This window comes from Mus musculus, chromosome 7 (genome assembly GCF_000001635.26).
Source record: "Mus musculus strain C57BL/6J chromosome 7, GRCm38.p6 C57BL/6J".
In the NCBI taxonomy this organism is placed as follows: domain Eukaryota; kingdom Metazoa; phylum Chordata; class Mammalia; order Rodentia; family Muridae; genus Mus; species Mus musculus.
Window position 1 is genome coordinate 66689100 of NC_000073.6, and position 16204 is coordinate 66705303.

The 16204-nt window shown below is 45.4% G+C and overlaps 2 protein-coding genes across 17 annotated transcripts in view; one reads left to right on the forward strand and one right to left on the reverse strand.

Moving 5' to 3' along the window:
* The window catches only part of Asb7 (ankyrin repeat and SOCS box-containing 7), a 45315-nt gene extending 44535 nt beyond the window's left edge, over positions 1–780 (reverse strand). For 3 of the 5 annotated variants that reach the window (XM_011250779.3, XM_006540568.4, XM_006540567.4), the window contains exon 1: positions 1–780. The gene's annotated coding sequence lies outside the window, so the exon portion shown is untranslated. The other 2 variants (NR_003961.1, NM_080443.2) reach the window with 1 other exon arrangement.
* Lins1 (lines homolog 1) overlaps positions 718–16204 on the forward strand; it is a 27440-nt gene continuing 11953 nt past the window's right edge. For 5 of the 12 annotated variants that reach the window (XM_006541217.4, XM_011250905.3, XM_006541220.4 and 2 more), the window contains exons 1-2: positions 834–924; positions 7077–7207. The gene's annotated coding sequence lies outside the window, so the exon portion shown is untranslated. Of the gene's footprint in view, positions 925–7076; positions 7208–16204 lie in introns of all 12 variants that reach the window. The other 7 variants (NR_034030.1, NM_152815.2, NM_001191001.1 and 4 more) reach the window with 4 other exon arrangements.

Consider the following 16204-nt stretch of genomic DNA (forward strand, 5'->3'; position numbering starts at 1 on the left):
CTGTGTCCTCAGTTGCAGCTCCTCTCTCTCCTTTCAGCCTCCTGCACATTCACCAACTTCTCCATTGAAGAAACACCCCAGGCAGGGCCGGACACCGTGTTCCTGATCCTCCTGGGTGCTTCACGGCCCCAACCCAGAGAGCATCCAGATAGTCGATCAGGCTGGGGGTGGCGGTCTTGGCCTCGGAGCAGCCTCCGGGAAGGGGCGCTGGGAGGAAGTGCCGGCTGGGTGGGGGGGGGGGGGGGCAGTCCCGGTCCAGGGGCTCAGACCAAGGGTCTGCCGCGCGCCGGGCCGGAGGCTTTCAGCTACCGAGGGACTCAAGAGGTCTGGGGACAGAGAGACCCTAAGTCATACCAGGTCCGAAGTGTCAGCAGCAGGGTGTCCCGACAGGGGGCTTTCGGGATGCACTTTGCACTGGGCCACCCCCGCCCCCTCCTTCCAGCACTTTGGGGTCACTGGGATGGGACCAAGCCTTCGACAGCCAATCAGCTGCCGCACTGGAGCCTGCGCTCCAAGCCGTAAACCAGATCCGCGGTGGGTGGGGGTTGGGGTAGGGGGTGGGGGCGACTTGGTTGGTTGGTTGCTTCCTTCTCCTCACACAGATGCCCCCACCCCCTGGCTGTCGTAAAGCTGCCCGCGGATTCGCGACAGTTAGAGGAGGCGGGCTAATAGAGGCTGGGACTTGTCTCCGATTGGTCGCTCTCCCTTCGTCCCCTCCGCTTCCCCGCAGCGGTTCTCCAGGCTCCACCCCCAGCCTGGAGACTCTAAGCGGTTGCTAAGAGACACTGTACTACGAATGGGGCTTCTACGCCTGCTGAGGGAGGGGCCGGCAAGGCCTTCCGTGGAGTACGGTGGCCTGGAGTAGGCAGCTGTGGGCACGAGTGGCCGGGCGATGGCTGCGTGGCCCGGCGGGATGGCAGCCAGGTAAGCAGGAGCCCAGGTTGAGCTGGGTGGCTGGAGCGACACGTGCGTGGCAGGCTGAGCGACGGGGGAGGCGACAGGGCCGAGAGCAGGCGATGAGGGCCCCTACTCGTCGTCGCTCTGCGGTGCTTCTTGGAAGCGAGTGGCGATGTTTGGTGCATCTGTCGGTCTCTGAGACCCGGTTAGCTTCCAGGCTGCCTCGCCCAGCCTGCGAGAGAGCACGCTCTTTGGGATCGCGAGGCTGGTTCAAGGGCTTGCCTGCGAGGATAGCGACCCTAGTGGTTTCTTGTGAATGAAAAGAGCCGGGGGAGGGGGGCGCAGAGTGGGCACATTGATACATTGTTTAAATGCATTGATTCTTTTAGCAAGTGTCTACTGGGTTGACACTACTCTAGTTGTTGGGGAGACTTTGTGAACTTTTCTTTCCTTTCTTTCTTTTCTTTCTTTTTTTTTCTTTTATCTTAACAAGAGAAGATGAAACTGCAGAATGATTAGGGAAAAAAAAAAACCCACAAAGTAATGGAATACAGTTTGACTAGGATGCGCTAGACTCTTAGATTGTGAGCCAGGTCTCCCAGAGAATGACATTTATGCTCTGTGAATGACAAAAAAAACTAGCCAACAAAGATCTGAGGGAAGGCCTTTACAAGCAGTTAATCTGAAGTGCAAAGCCTTTGGTACTTTAATAAGTTTAGGGGAACTGTGACTGAGTAAGGGGAAGAAAGATGGAAATGAGATTAGGGGGTGTGGGCAGACTGCAGATTTTGCAGGAATGTATAGGTCATGCCAGAATGATTCCCGTTTCTATGTTTTGCATTGATCACATAATAGAGAAAGCTGTTATGGGAATTGGATTCCTGGGGATGATGTAACCTATTGCGATATTTTGTTGCAGGTGGGAGTCAGTGTTCGATTTGCCTCTGGGTCTTTTTTTTTCTAGGCTGATACTCGTAGAAAAAGTATTCCTTTGATGTCTTCCACAGGAGTAACTTCTTTTTTTTTTTTTTTTTTTTTTTTGGGATTATTCAGACTTAAAAAGAGATTCTTTTTTTTTTATTTTTTTCATTTTTTATTAGGTATTTAGCTCATTTACATTTCCAATGCTATACCAAAAGTCCCCCATACCCACCCACCCCCACTCCCCTACCCACCCACTCCCCCTAGGAGTAACTTCTTATGTGGACAGACTAACTTCGCTAATTCCTAGAAAAGGTTATAAGTAAGAATAAGGGTTTGATGTGGTACCAAAACTGAAATATCTTGAAGACAATAATACTATGGCTTTGACAGGGAGTTTTGGGCTGGGCTGTCTATTCCTGACTTGAATATATACAAGAGTAGATAAAAGACAACGGAATATGATTTCCTCAGAAAAGGGGTTAGTGAAAGCCCAAGTTATCTTCTAATTGAAGAAGTCTTTGGGGGCCTCAGAGAAAGCATACAGATTATTAGCTTGTGGGCACAGAAGTAAAAAGACCCCAAAAGGCAGATCTTAAATGCCCTGCAAGGCCATGTGTTTTTGGAGTTTGGGACATCATCCTAAGAAAAATAGAAAGATTTTTCAGAATGTGGATGGGTGTATTGTAAGCCAAGATACAACTACTTAGGAAGGGATCTGTCCATGTCAAGGGTAGATAGAAATGGTTCACTGTAACTGATATGGACTGTAGTCACTGAGCTGAGGAGAGAGAGGTACAGGAAAAAGTGAGTTTGAAGGGCATGGAATGAGTTGAGTTGATGTTCAGGGATAAATGTTTATGGGTCTTCCCTCTCCAGGTGGAGTCCTGTAGGAGGCATGTGGGTTCTTCCTTACAGACTCACTGTTAGTATTCAGTGGAAGCCAAACACTACATTTTGAAATGTAATTTTTTCCCCTCTGTACTGACTGGTTTTGTGTGTCAACTTGACACAGGCTGGAGTTATCACAAAGAAAGGAGCTTCAGTTGGGGAAGTGCCTCCATGAGATCCAGCTGTGGGGCACTTTCTCAGTTGGTGTTCAAGGGGTGGAGGGCTCATTGTGGATGGTGGCATCCCTGGGCTGGTAGTCTTGGGTTCTATGAGAGAGCAAGAGGGGAAGCAAGCCAGTAAGTAACACTCCCTCCATGGCCTCTGCATCAGCTCCTGTATCCTGACCTGCTTGAGTTCCAGTCCTGACTTCCTTTAGTGATGAACAGCAATGTGGAAGTGTAAGCTGAATAAACCCTTTCCTCCCCAACTTGCTTCTTGGTCATGATGTTTGTGCAGGAATAGAAACCCTGACTAAGACAGCCTTTTTCTCACGACGCTGGGCAGTGGCAGCCAGCCATAGCTGGCAAGCAGCTGCACTATCAGGACAAACTATCCAGGATTTGTTGGTATATTGTGTTTTTACATCCCCTCATGTCTATAGAAGGCTTCACTATGTCTACTCTACACATACAGCTATGGTTTCTCACAGCATTTAGTAATGGACATGAGAGACTCTGTACTTTAATAAAATAGGTTTGTACTAAATGAACTTTGCCCACCTGTAAGCTAATGTGAGTGTTGTATACATGGTCAGTAAATTAGGTTACAATAAGTAGCTTTTCTGCTTATGGTGTGCTTATGGGAACGTAGCCCCATGATAAGTCAATGAGTATCTGTACATAGCCCAGAAAAGAACTAAACCCTAACTTGCAAAAGTAAAATTGAGGACATAAAAGTTCATGGAATTATTCTGCAAGGGAAATGGGGAGGGCTGAACTCTGAAAAGTCCTGACAGTGAGAGCCCAGGAGAGAAAGTGGACCCAGAGAGGTTGATGAAGAAGGCCTCTCTGGACATGGAGAAGCCTTGTGTGTGCTTTTAGAAAAGGCAGGTATTTTTAAAATGGAAAAACTGCAGTTATTACCTATATGAATTAGGCCTACATTTTCTTTAGAGAATCTGTCCCTTTGGCCAGAAGTCCAAATAATAAAATTTTAAGCAGAAAGAAAGAATGAAACTTCTAGAGGAGAGAAGGTTAGTTTTAACATATGCACCCCTGGCATGAAGGCGTGTGTCCAATGTAGGTAAGTGATTAAGTTACCATTGTTTCTAGTGAGCTCCACAGGTTTCTCTCCCTCTGTCAATATAACCTTTTCAGAAAATATACGTTCTTAGAACATCTTTAAATTTTTACACTTATATATTTAATGTGTATGCGCGGGAATGTGCATCACCATTGTGCACATGTGAAGGTCAGAAGACAGCTTGCAGCCTGTTCTCTCCTTCCACTATGTGGGTTCCAGGGGTTGAACTCAGGCCGCCAGGCTTGGCAGCAGGCTCCTTTACCCACTGAGCCATCTTGTCAGCCAGGAGAACGTCTTTAATAACTGTTTACTTAGATTAGAAAATACGCAAGTTTAGTTTCCCTAAGAAGCAGGTTGTTCTACAAGAAGTTTCCAGACACTTCTGGCTATTAATTTAGATCAAATATATGTAGAACCTAGCACTCTATAACTGCATATTCAGAGGAATAGGTGTGACTCTGCAAGCAGGTTCAGAATCTAACAACAAGCAAACAGAAAACCTTGCAACAAACAATTTGGAAGGATTCCACATATTTTCCAAAGCTTTTAAATCATCAGTGTCATCCTCAGTACCAGCTACCAGTTATCCTCTTATGAATTCAAATCTTGACATGTCTCTTTAAGATGGATGCCTGACTTACAGTTAGAACCCAGCTATGTCAGGGACTGATTAATGGTATGTTTTGGTAACTTTTGATCTTTTCACTCCACAGTGATTTACGGTAAAAACAAAGGATTGTCCCAGACTGCTTGCAGGACAGAGCACCTTGCCTTTCAGTGCTTTGAAAACACCAACAGCACACTTATAAGTTAGTCTGGGATTAGTCTGGGATTTTTGCCTAAAGTGACTCTAACTGAAGTAGTTTTCCATAAGGTCTTGCACAAGGTCCTCTGTGCTCTCGGGGTCTGAGGATTTGAAAATGAAGAGAAACACTTGAGTCCCGTTCCAGAGGCCTTTACTTTCTACCAGGCCCATCCGACCAACCCAGCTAAACCAGAGCAGCCAGTTATACTAAGTATCAGCAATCAAATTGAACTACATCAGGGTCCACTGTGCTTGAGCCAGCATGGAAGGATGTCCTGTCATTCCTGGATAGACACTGAGTCGGAAGCGAGCATCCTTTTATACTCCGCTTTGGTTGTTCTGCCTATAGCACACACTACCCAACTCCTTAGTATCTTCTTTATATCTTTATGTGATGTCTGGAGTTTGGCTCAAGGCTAGAGTACTTGCCTTAGCATGTGCAACACATTGAGCTTAATCCTGTGCACTACAGGAAAAAGAAAAGGGGGAAAGAGAATTCAAAGAGATGTTACCTAATATATGAGCCATTGGTTAAAAAAATATTTTAGATCTTTACATGCATTAAAGTGTTTTTTTTTTAACCATTCAGATGTAATTTACAAGTTAGTTTTAGAACATTGGCTAAGAATAAAACCAGGCAGTTTCAAAGTTCACAAAGAAGGAAAAGAAGGAGAGAGAGGAAGAAAGGACTCCGTGGCTAAGAGAGGGAGAGCACAGCTTCGGAGCACACACAACTCAGGCCCGATGCTGCCTCTGCCTCTGAGACTGGGAGATCTGGCCGCACCTGTGTGAGGGCCACTGTGCTCTCTCCGCATGGCCAGCTCGGCCATCTGCCAGTTAGAACTCCATATCTGAGTTCCAACAGTTTTTCAAGCAATGCAGAGATAACAGGAGGAACATCAGATAGCCAGAGTTTCACAGAGTGTGCTACTAGAGAGCCCCGACTTGCTTTATTGACTTTGGCTATCAGATTTTAATTCTTACATTGGAATTCTTTGACTTGAAAGGCAGTTTAGAGTGTGGGGCTTTGGAGCGGTTGGAGGTTGTTTGTCTTTGGTCTGCTTTTGTTGCATTGGGGATCAAACCCATCACTGAACTACACCCCAGCCTTGGACTGAAGAATATTATTTATTTATTTAAGAAATATTTTAAAATTTTGCTCAAATGACCAAAGGCTAAATGTTAACAAAAGTGAAAACTATTAGCATTCTATTACAAAGAGTGAATTTAAATTAGCCAGTGCCATGCATATTCTCAGTTAAGCTTCTATACAAATAACCTTTTTTTTTTTTTTTTTTTTTTTTTTTTTACCATTTTGTATATATGAGGATAAGGGCAGTATTTGCATACAAATGTAATACAAAGATTCTGACCCCAAAAATCAGACTACAAATAATTTCAAAATTTAAAAACACTAATTTAATTTCATGATTGTTTTATCTTACCATACCATTGTGGGTTTTTAGTTTAAAAAATGCTTTTTTATATTTAATTATTTATTTTGTGTATGTACGCATGCGTACGGAAGTCAGAGGATAACCTTTGACAGTTGGTTCTCTCTCCGCCTGGCAGGCCTCAGGGATAAACTCAGGCAGCTAACCTTTGGAGGAAAGGTTCACCCACTGAGCTGTCTTGCCAGCCCATTTTAACTTTACTTTTTAATATAAGAGATACTGGTATTATAACACATTGGCTTATTGTAACACTTTATATTTTATACTGTGGGCAAAATATTTTAATGTTGATTATTTACTGTGTTTTAAACTTTCAAGATTTTTTTAAACATAAAATAGCTGCATATATTTGTTTTATTTGAAAAATAAAAAGTAATAATTGGTCTTTCTAGTTCCAAATAGTAAGCCCTGTCTTATTTTTTAGTTTAAGTAGTATTCTTACACAGGATCATATTAGGCCCAGTTTTTAAATAGCTGAATGGGTCCTACATGCAGCGAAGGCAGACAGCCTTCCTGGAGCACTTTATCTCACTGATGTGAAAGCCGTGCTTTAAGATGTTTTCTTACTTTGATGGAAAAAGTAGGTAGGGTTTCAGAATAGTACTTTTTCTTCTAAGATCTGTTTCTGCCTTGTGGGAATAAGTGTTTGTCTGCATGTATGTCTGTGCTGGTGCCTGAGGAGGCCAGAAGAAGGTGCCAGACACCCGGGAACTGGATTAGAGTGGTGTGAACCACCACGTGGGTACTGAATTTAGGTTCCTCTCAAGAACATCAAGTGTGCTTAACCCCAGGGCCGTTTTTCCAGCCTGGACTGTGAAATGGCGTTAGTAAGAGGACTCATTTTTGCTCCTTTTCATCATTCACAGTTTTCAGAAGTGACTTTCTTTTGGGAACGGGACAGTCCAGGGATGTGGGAGGAACACAGTGCTCTTCGGTAGGAGATGTCTCCTGATGCAGATGTGCTAAAGAGGCTTCTACATCCTTGGCTGTGTTACCGGTAAGCTGGCTTTCCTATTTCTGTAACCCAGGAAGTTGTTGCTTTAAAATCTTGTTTCTGTGATTGTTCAGACCACCACCTGTCGTTTATTATTCAAAGCCAATTTAAACAAGATTACATATTTTAAAGATTTATTTATTATTACATGTAAGTATACTGTAGCTGTCTTTTTTTTTTTTTTTTTTTTTTTTTTAAGACAGGGTTTCTCTGTGTAGCCCTGGCTGTCCTGGAACTCACTTTGTAGACCAGGCTGGTCTCGAACTCAGAAATCCGCCTGCCTCTGCCTCCCAAGTGATGGGATTAAAGGCATACACCACCACTGCCCGGCAAGATTACATATTTTAAAATTTGTTTTTAAATGATGACTTCACTGGGGACAGCATGTCTACACAGCAGCCAAGTCAGGCATGTTGTTCTCCCTGCAGACTGTTAGCTGAAGTAGGGAGGCAACCCAGGATCTTCCTTCAGCAGATAAGCCACAAGTCCACTGCACTGACCTCCAGTTCCTGCTGAACAAAACCTAGGCTGTTGTTTCTTGGTCCTGAGAAACTTCATGAGAAACCTCACCATGATATCTTTGGCTTTCTGTCTTTCAAACAGTGACAACAGGAACCAACAGCTTTATTTGACTATCCTTGTGTAATCTTTCAGTCAGGTGGCCTGCAGAAGTCAGTTTGGGGTGTGTGTGTGTGTGTGTGTGTGTGTGTGTGTGTGTACATACATGTATATGTGATTATACATGTGTGGGTTTATACCATGTGCTCATGTGGATGAAAGCCAGAGGACAACCTTGGGTTTCAGAAACAACATCGTTCTCATTTGAGTCAGGATCCTTCATTGGCTTGAAGCTCACCAGTTAGGCTAGGCTGGCTGGCCAGTGTACCTCAGAAATCCTCCTATCTTTGTCTCCCCTGTCCTGGGGTTACAAGCATATACAACCCCATCCTTACCCCAACCCCTGCCCCTACCCCAGCTTTCTCCTCAACTACACACAGTGTTCCTTAAAGGACCCAAGTTGAGTCCCTTGCACTCACATTAAGTGGTTCACAACTACCTCTGATGTCAATTCCATGAGAGCTGATATTCTCTTCTGACCTCTGCAGGCTCCTGGTGAACACATGTGGCAGATGCATGTGCACACACAAATCTCTGTGTGTGTGTGTGTGTGTGTGTGTGTGTGTGCATACTGTTTGGTTTATTCATTATAAAGCAACATGGGTTTTTTTTTTAATTTGTTTTCAATGGCTAGATACACAAATAAATCTTAATAACTCACTGGAGGAAGGAAGTTCCAACCCCAAACATAGCAACTATGATTTGGTTGGTCTCTATAGAATCTAGGTCTTGGGAATTTTTCCTAGTAATTTGTGGTGTCTTCCCTGTATGACCACTGCTCTGTAAGCCATACTTGGCCTCTAAAGCAGTTGATAGTAGAGGAAATACTAGCTTGTGCTCTGGGTGATGAGGGGCACCGTTCTGGATAGGACTGTGTAGGGACCTGGGAATGATGAATCGGGCCACATTAGACACAGATGCTCTCAGTGACACCCTCGTAGCTGTAGTCCAGCCAGCAGAAAGAGGGGTAGGGATAAGTAGAGAGGCCGCATTGTAGATCCTGGTCTCACTGGCCCGGCGAACAGGATGCTGAGGTAAGGGACACTCACAGGACATGTGGTGTTAAAGAGCAATGAATCTTTCCCATTAAGATTGATTCCTGAAGGACTGCTTAATCACTTCAGCAATTAAAAGTAGAAGACCGACACTTTTAATATTAATAAAATGCTCCACTTGTAGAAAATGCTTAGCTCAATGTGATATGAAGCCAGAGAACTCAGCTTTCTCACCAGTGAAATCAATAGATTGTGCAGAAAGTTTTAGTGTCATCTTTGATCCAATTCTTAGTTCTTCCCAGATGCACAGAATCAGAATCTGGGGCAGAGGCGTGAGCATGTTGCCCACATTCTAGCAAGCCTTCCAGGGAATTCTGATGCTGGAATTTGAGAACATTGTCTAGATCATATTCAAGATTCTTCTAGTACTAAAATGAGGGGTGGTGGTCCTGGGGCTAGAACCCAGGATCTCACATGGGGTTACAACTCAGGATCTCATACCTACCAGACAAATGTTCTACCTCTGAGCTATATTCTAGTTCAAAAACTGTTCTAACGCCCATTCTAAATCTGTGTGGTGCATAAGAAAAGTTGGGCTTTGGAGGGGTCTAACAGCAGCTATCCTGGAAAGTTCACATCTGTAGTAAATGCTGCAGGCCTCCTGACTCCAGCTCCTGACAACCAAACTGCCATTCAGGGCTCTTTCATAGGGACTGACTGGGAGTCAGTATAGCCTCCTGGTCCTGTCAGGACAGCTCAAGATTGCTCCTTTCCACAGTGGCCCCCTGACCATACTACCTATGGACTTCTCTTGGGGTGTTGTTGTTGTTGTGTTAAGATTTATTTATTATTATATGTAAGTACACTGCAGCTGTCTATAGACACACCAGAAGAAGGCATCAAATCTCGTTATGGATGGTTGTGAGCCACCATGTGGTTGCTGGCATTTGAACTCAGGACCTTCAGAAGAGCAGTCAGTGCTCTTACCCACTGAGCCATCTCTACAGCCCAGACTTCTGTTGTTGAGATGACCCCTCCTCCTCCTGAGCCAGAGAGCAGTAGTTCCATTTTCAGCGTCCCACTATAGGCAGTGTGGTTGGCACATGGATTTTGACAGTTTTGAATGATGTGTTCTATTTGGCAGCAGTTGTAACAGCCCGGTGTAATGAACATAGGCTTTAGCATGCAGGATCTGACTGTGACAGGAGGGTCCTGGGGCCGCCCTGACATAGGCATGGTTTGTGCACAGGATCTGACTGTGATAGGAGGGTCCTGGGGCCACCCTGACATAGGCACAGTCTGTGCACAGGATCTGACTGTGATAGGAGGGTCCTGGGGCCACCCTGACATAGGCCTGGTCTATGAATGCTCTCATGGACTGGGCCTGTTTGTCACATCATCTCTTCCTTGGTCCCTGAGGCCTCATCCTAACTTTAAATATCTTAAAGGAAAGCCAGTACCTAGTAAGGTGAGACAAGAGGAGTTTTTGTCATATATTCAAGGAAGCTTGGCTGACAAAATGGACTTTGAGAATGGCAAAGCCTTTGAGACTCCCTCCATCCAAGGTACTCATGGCCAATCTGGAATGAAGCAAGGCCGAGTTCTCAGTGGGCCTGTTTTGCTTCTTTCAACTTGGTGTAATTAGTAGGCCTTCTTGCGGCCAGCCTTTTCATACCTTCTATTAAGCATGGACACAGGTAATTATGACTCCTCTGTCTAGATACTTATCTTGATAAGTTCAATTTGGGTCTCTTTGAACACTGCATCTTCCCTGGGAATGGCTTCCATAGTGTCTTAGTTTGGTTTCTATTGCTGTGATAAGCACCGTGACCAAAAGCAACTTGGGGAGGAAAGGGTTTCTTTCACTCTTATCATGACGGGAAGTCAGGAGACCACAAAGGAATGCTGCTTCCTGCCTTGCTTTCCATGGGTAGCTCAACTTGCTTTTTCTTTTTTTTTCTTTTTGGAAACAGGGTTTCTCTGTGCAGTCCTGGCTGTCCTAGAACTCACTCTGTAGACCAGGCTGACCTTGAACTCAGAGATCTACCTGTCTCTGCCTCCCAAGTACTGAAATTACAGGCATGTGCCACCACTGCCCGGCCAACCTGCTTTCTTTTATACTCCAGGACCACCTGCCCATGGTGGCCTCGCCCATTCTGAGCTCTCTCCTCCATCAATCAATCAGGATAGCACTCCACAGAGTTGCCTACAGGCCATCCCTATAGAAGTCTTTTCTTAATTGAAACTCCTTTTCCCCCCATGACTCTAGCCTACTCCGAGTTGGCAGAAAATCTAACTAGTGCAAGGGTTATAGGCATGTGCCTCACTGACCCATTTCTTGGCCATGAGCAAATTCCTCATGTATAGAAGGCAGTTTATCGATTATCTGAAATTCTTTAATGGAGTAGAGAGGTCTTGATTAAAAGAGCTGTTCAATTTCTATGTGGGTAAGGTCAGGCACGGGGGAAGGGACCATGGACTCTGATGGTTCTCAGTTCCATGTTGGCTACCTTGCAGAAAGGATATAGGCCTTCTCTGTCCAGTGGGAGAGATTTATTTCCTAAAGGTATTCCTGGGAGATGGGGGGGGGGGGGTGACTAAGGATATAGGGGAGAGTCTCTTGGGAAGGTGGGTTTGGAGAGTGATCAGTAGGATTAGGTGGGACATCTCCTGGTCTTCTGAGGACCCCAAAACCTGGCCATATTTGCAGTTGGAAAGGGGGAGCTGGACATGGGGACATGAAATCATCTCCGTAGGCTGTAAGAGAGCAGGGCAAATAGAGAACAGTGCTGCAGTTGATGGTACTGGTTAGAGGCTTTGTTTGCCTCTCCATCTTAGGACCAAGCCATGAGACAAAAGAACACATGTTTTCAGAGTCTAGGGATCAAATTTTTCTCCAGTTTTTTTCAGATGAACCTTACCCTACCCCCACCCCCATGAGGGTGAGTCTGAAGGGAAAGGAGGTGACTGTCTCATACTGAGACTGGAGATCAGCTCCCGAGTCTCTAACAGACATCTTTCTAGAGGACAAAGGGCCCTAGGTTCAAGGCATTTGATGTGTAACTTTTAAAAGGGATAGAGCACCTTACTAAAGGACTTGCTGAGAGATGGTGACCACAAAAGCCATGAAAGCAGCAGAAGGCTCCTCCTTCCCACCCCAGTCTTTGGCTACCACAGTAAAATGTCCTACAGAGCTGTTCAAAATGGTGACTCCTGTCAAAAATGGCTGCACCACAAAATCTCCTCAGCCTGCACCCCTCACAGGTCTTGTCCAAGGTGGTGCACAGCCTTTCTAGCCCCTCAAGGGCTGTCCATGGTGTCAACACCTACCACACCTTTCCTGCCTTAGCTTACAGCTTTCATGAGACACCATTACAGGAGCTGTCCCATAGAAGCTGTCCACAGTGGCAGCACCTCCTCTGTAGAATTTTTCTCCCTTCCCTACCCCCAACAGCCCCACAGAAATGGCTCCTCTGCAAAAGCTGGCTGCAGCCAGGAAGGACTTCCCACCTTAACCCATGGACCTGATACAAGGACTTCCCACCTTAACCCATGGACCTGATACAAGGACTTCCCACCTTAACCCATGGGCCCGATGCAGGGAAAAGTGGGTGAAAAAAAGCCACCAATCCCTGAGCAGGAAAACCCACCAATCTCTGAGCTTCTCACAAAACCTCACCAATCCTTAAGCTTCCCCAAGGTCAGGACTTCAAATCCCACCAATCATAACTCTAGAAACCTCTGCCCTGAGAAGCTCCACCCACTGAGAAATCCTATATAAGCACTGCCCCTTTGGATCCCCTGGTGTCTGCTCCCGGGAGCAGAGGGTAGCCATCCCTGGATACATCCCTACACATCCTGGACCTTCCAATAAAGCTTTCATGAGATTTCCTGCCTGGGAGACTCATTGGAAGAAGGCAAGAAGAAAAGCAGTGATAAAGAGAAGAGGAGTGTGTCTGAGGCCCCTGAGCTCCTCAGCTCAGCTGGGGATCCCCTCCCCTGGGAGCTGCAACACCTCTGCTGAGGAGGCCTCCCTCAGAGCTATGTGGTTCCTGGGCTCCTGTGTCTCGGGAGTCCCTTCACCGGGACACTGTCCCACCTCAGAGCTGTGTAGCTCCTGAGCCCTCAGTCTCAGAATGCCCTTCCACTGGAACACCTTCTCCCCTCTGAGCTGATGGTTCCTGGGCTTCCGAGTCCCAGGATACACTTCCATACAGGCAGAAACACTTAGTGTCCGCAAGAGACCTGAGGTTCAGATGTCAGAGAGAACATTAACTTACTTAAAGGACATCTTGGCACTGGAACCAACAGTTACGGTGAGGGACACTGGTTACATGATCCAGAATCTGCAGTCATCCTCAGGGGGAGGGCAGTCAGAAAAGATGGAACAAGAAACAACCGGGCCTTGGGAGGTAGTCACCACAATGGTGGGGAGAACTGGGCATTAAAAGAGGCAGGAAACAGTCCTTTCTTTCTTACAAACTAAGCAGAAGGCCTTAGATCCCACCAGAGTTGTCTTCAGTTGGTGACTGTTAGGAAGTCCTTCTGTTTAGAGGGGTAACATAGCACTGGTTCCCCACTACTGTAGGGCTATGGAGTTTGAGAGAAGGGAGGCCTTTGCTCCACAAGGAACTGGTTTCAGCCAGGAATCTTTAGCTGTCCTCATTCTTCAGTGGAGAACTACAAAGGCCCTGGGGCAGAGACAGAACTCCCAGAGGAACTGTACCCTCTCACCCCCAAGGACAGAGGTGAGCGTGCCCTAAAGGGAGGAAACCTGGCCCTACGGGGAAGTTGTCCCGAGGAGAGGCTTTCCGACTCTCTAAGCTCTTCCGCATTTAGCATACCGAGGGTCCCTAGAGGTGGAAGCTGTAGTTGATGTACCCCAGAGTCCATGCCAACAGATGCAATATGAGTCAGATTCGTCGGTGGTGAAAAGAATTCACCACTTAATATCAGAGTAGAAAAGAGGAAAAACACTTCAAGGGAGCAGTGGGCTGGGCAAGAACAGAACTGTCTGCAGCAGGGTGGTGGACTGTGGTATGCAATGAAGGCAGTTGTGATTGGTCGAGGTTCAGCCTGGCTAATTTGGTAAACCACTAATCCTTGCTTCTTTCCCACAGCGTATGATGTCTCAGTGGGTTAGGAGCCAGAATCTTGGAGGACAACCTTTGTTTGGAGTGCTTCAGGTTCTGCATTGAGTATCATAGACAGCATCTGAGCTATGTAACTGCTCGGGCGGAAACTAAAGTCAAACCATTGTTGACTTAAGCTGAGGCTCACTCCTGAATCTCTTGGCAAACTCTAGCCGCCAATTTGTATAAAGTTGGTCTTTTATTTTTAATAGCATTGGTTGTACAAATACACATGGGCAGTTCTTTAGTGATCACATTTTCTAACGAAGGCTTCAGAGTTCTATCATGTCCTAGGAAACTTCGGGTTTTTGCATCAGAGTCGACTATAACCAAGGTTGACCTCAAACTTACAGTGTACCAAAGTTGATCTTTGTGTCATTGTTAGTATTGTTAAAATATTTATGTAGAGACAAGGCCTGGCTGTGTAAAAAGCCCAGGCTGACCTTAAACCACTTTGTACAAATTCATTTGATTGTGTGTACACTCTTGCACATGTGCAGATTGAAGGAAACTCCTACGCATTGGTTCTTTTTCACCATGTGGGCTCCAGGGGTCAGACTCAGGACATTGGGCCTTGATTAGCTGAGCCATCTCACTGGCCCCAAGGATGTTAGGACTCCTCTGCCCCCATGTCCGTCTACGCCTTCACCAGGCTCCAAGAGCTGGGGTATATACATGAACTCCCGTGCTCATATTGTTGATTATTTTACTTATTGCTTTATTCGTTTTTTAGAGAGGGTCTCACTACGTAGCCCTGGCTGGTCTGAAACTCACTGTGTGGACAGACCAGACAGGTCTCAAACTCACAAGAGATCTTCCTGCTTCTGCCTTCCAGATTCTAGGAATAAAAGTGTGGACCACTATGCCCAGCTAGTTTCTAGAAATATTTTAAATGTACTTTCTAGTACAGTTCTGTCCAGTTTTTGGTGTAGAGACTTTAAGAATCAGGGTCTTTAGTATGTTTGGGCATGGTAACTTAATCTTATACCCCAGCAGTCAGGAACTTTAACAAGAGAACCATGAGTTTGAGGCTGCCCTAGGCTACAAAGTGACTATAACCCTTCCCAAAATTAAGGCGTTTTGTCTGATTATTTTTATAGTTCTGAAAGTTGATACCAGGCAAGCATTCTACTATTGAGCTTCATCTCCAGTCTTCCCTCCCTCCTGCTTTTGATGCAGGGCCACCCTAAGTTTCCCAGAGAGGCCTTGAACTCCACCTTCCCGCCTCAGCCTTCTGAGAATGAGATTATAGGCATGTGCTGTTTTATTCAGCTAAAATTTTTGGTTTCTTTTAATATATACGTTTTCTTTGAGGTCATTGTAGAGTCATGAGCAGTTTGAAGAAAGATGCAGCAAGACCCTATGTAGCTTTTTCCTGATTTTTCCCAAGGGCATCATCTTGCTCAACACAACAAAATCTTAATTGATACAACCTACCTGCCTCCCTCCGATTTCCCTCTTTATCTGTGCACATTTATTTGAATGTTTGCCTAGCTCTGTGTGATTTTTGTTAGCACTGGCATGCCCCCTGTTATCCTTCATAGCCCCACCCTCTAAGGAGGTGGAGCCCTCAGCCGGAGGCTGACTTCCATCTGTATTACATTGCCCATTTACTCTTCAGGAATAGAAATAATACACAGCTTCTACGATTGCCCCTTTCCCCCACATAATCCCTGTGAGAGCCATCTAAGGCCGCTCAGGTAGTAATAGGGTTTTGTTGATGATGAAAAGTTACTTCATGGTGTGGCTCCACCGCTTTGTTTCCACACACCCAGTGAAGGGCATCTTGTGCAAGCTTTTGTGTGCATGACTTTATTTTTCTGGCATGAATGCCAACTTCCCAGTTGCTGGGTCATCTGGTAACTAAATGTGCAGCTTTGAAGAGACTGCCAGATTAATTTACAGAATAGCTGTTATAGCAGGATTTAGTTTCTATACATCTTTGCCAACATCAGCTGCCTCTGGTTGTTATTGCAGCTATTCTAAGAATGGTATTCTTTTTAGTTATTTTTGTTTCCTGTTGTGGTAGGAGAATAGTCACTTGCCAATGGCAGCTAGTACGGAGGACACTTAAAAATGATACCCCGACATTTACAACAAATAAAATACTTGAAATTCTAAAAAAAAAAAAAAAAAAAAAAAATGATAGCCCTGGGTTATAGAGACCTCAGCTTTTTTGGAATACTCTCACCTTAGATGGCATTTTTCTATAATTGCTGACCTAGGGGCAGGTGGATGATCTCTTTAGTGAACAC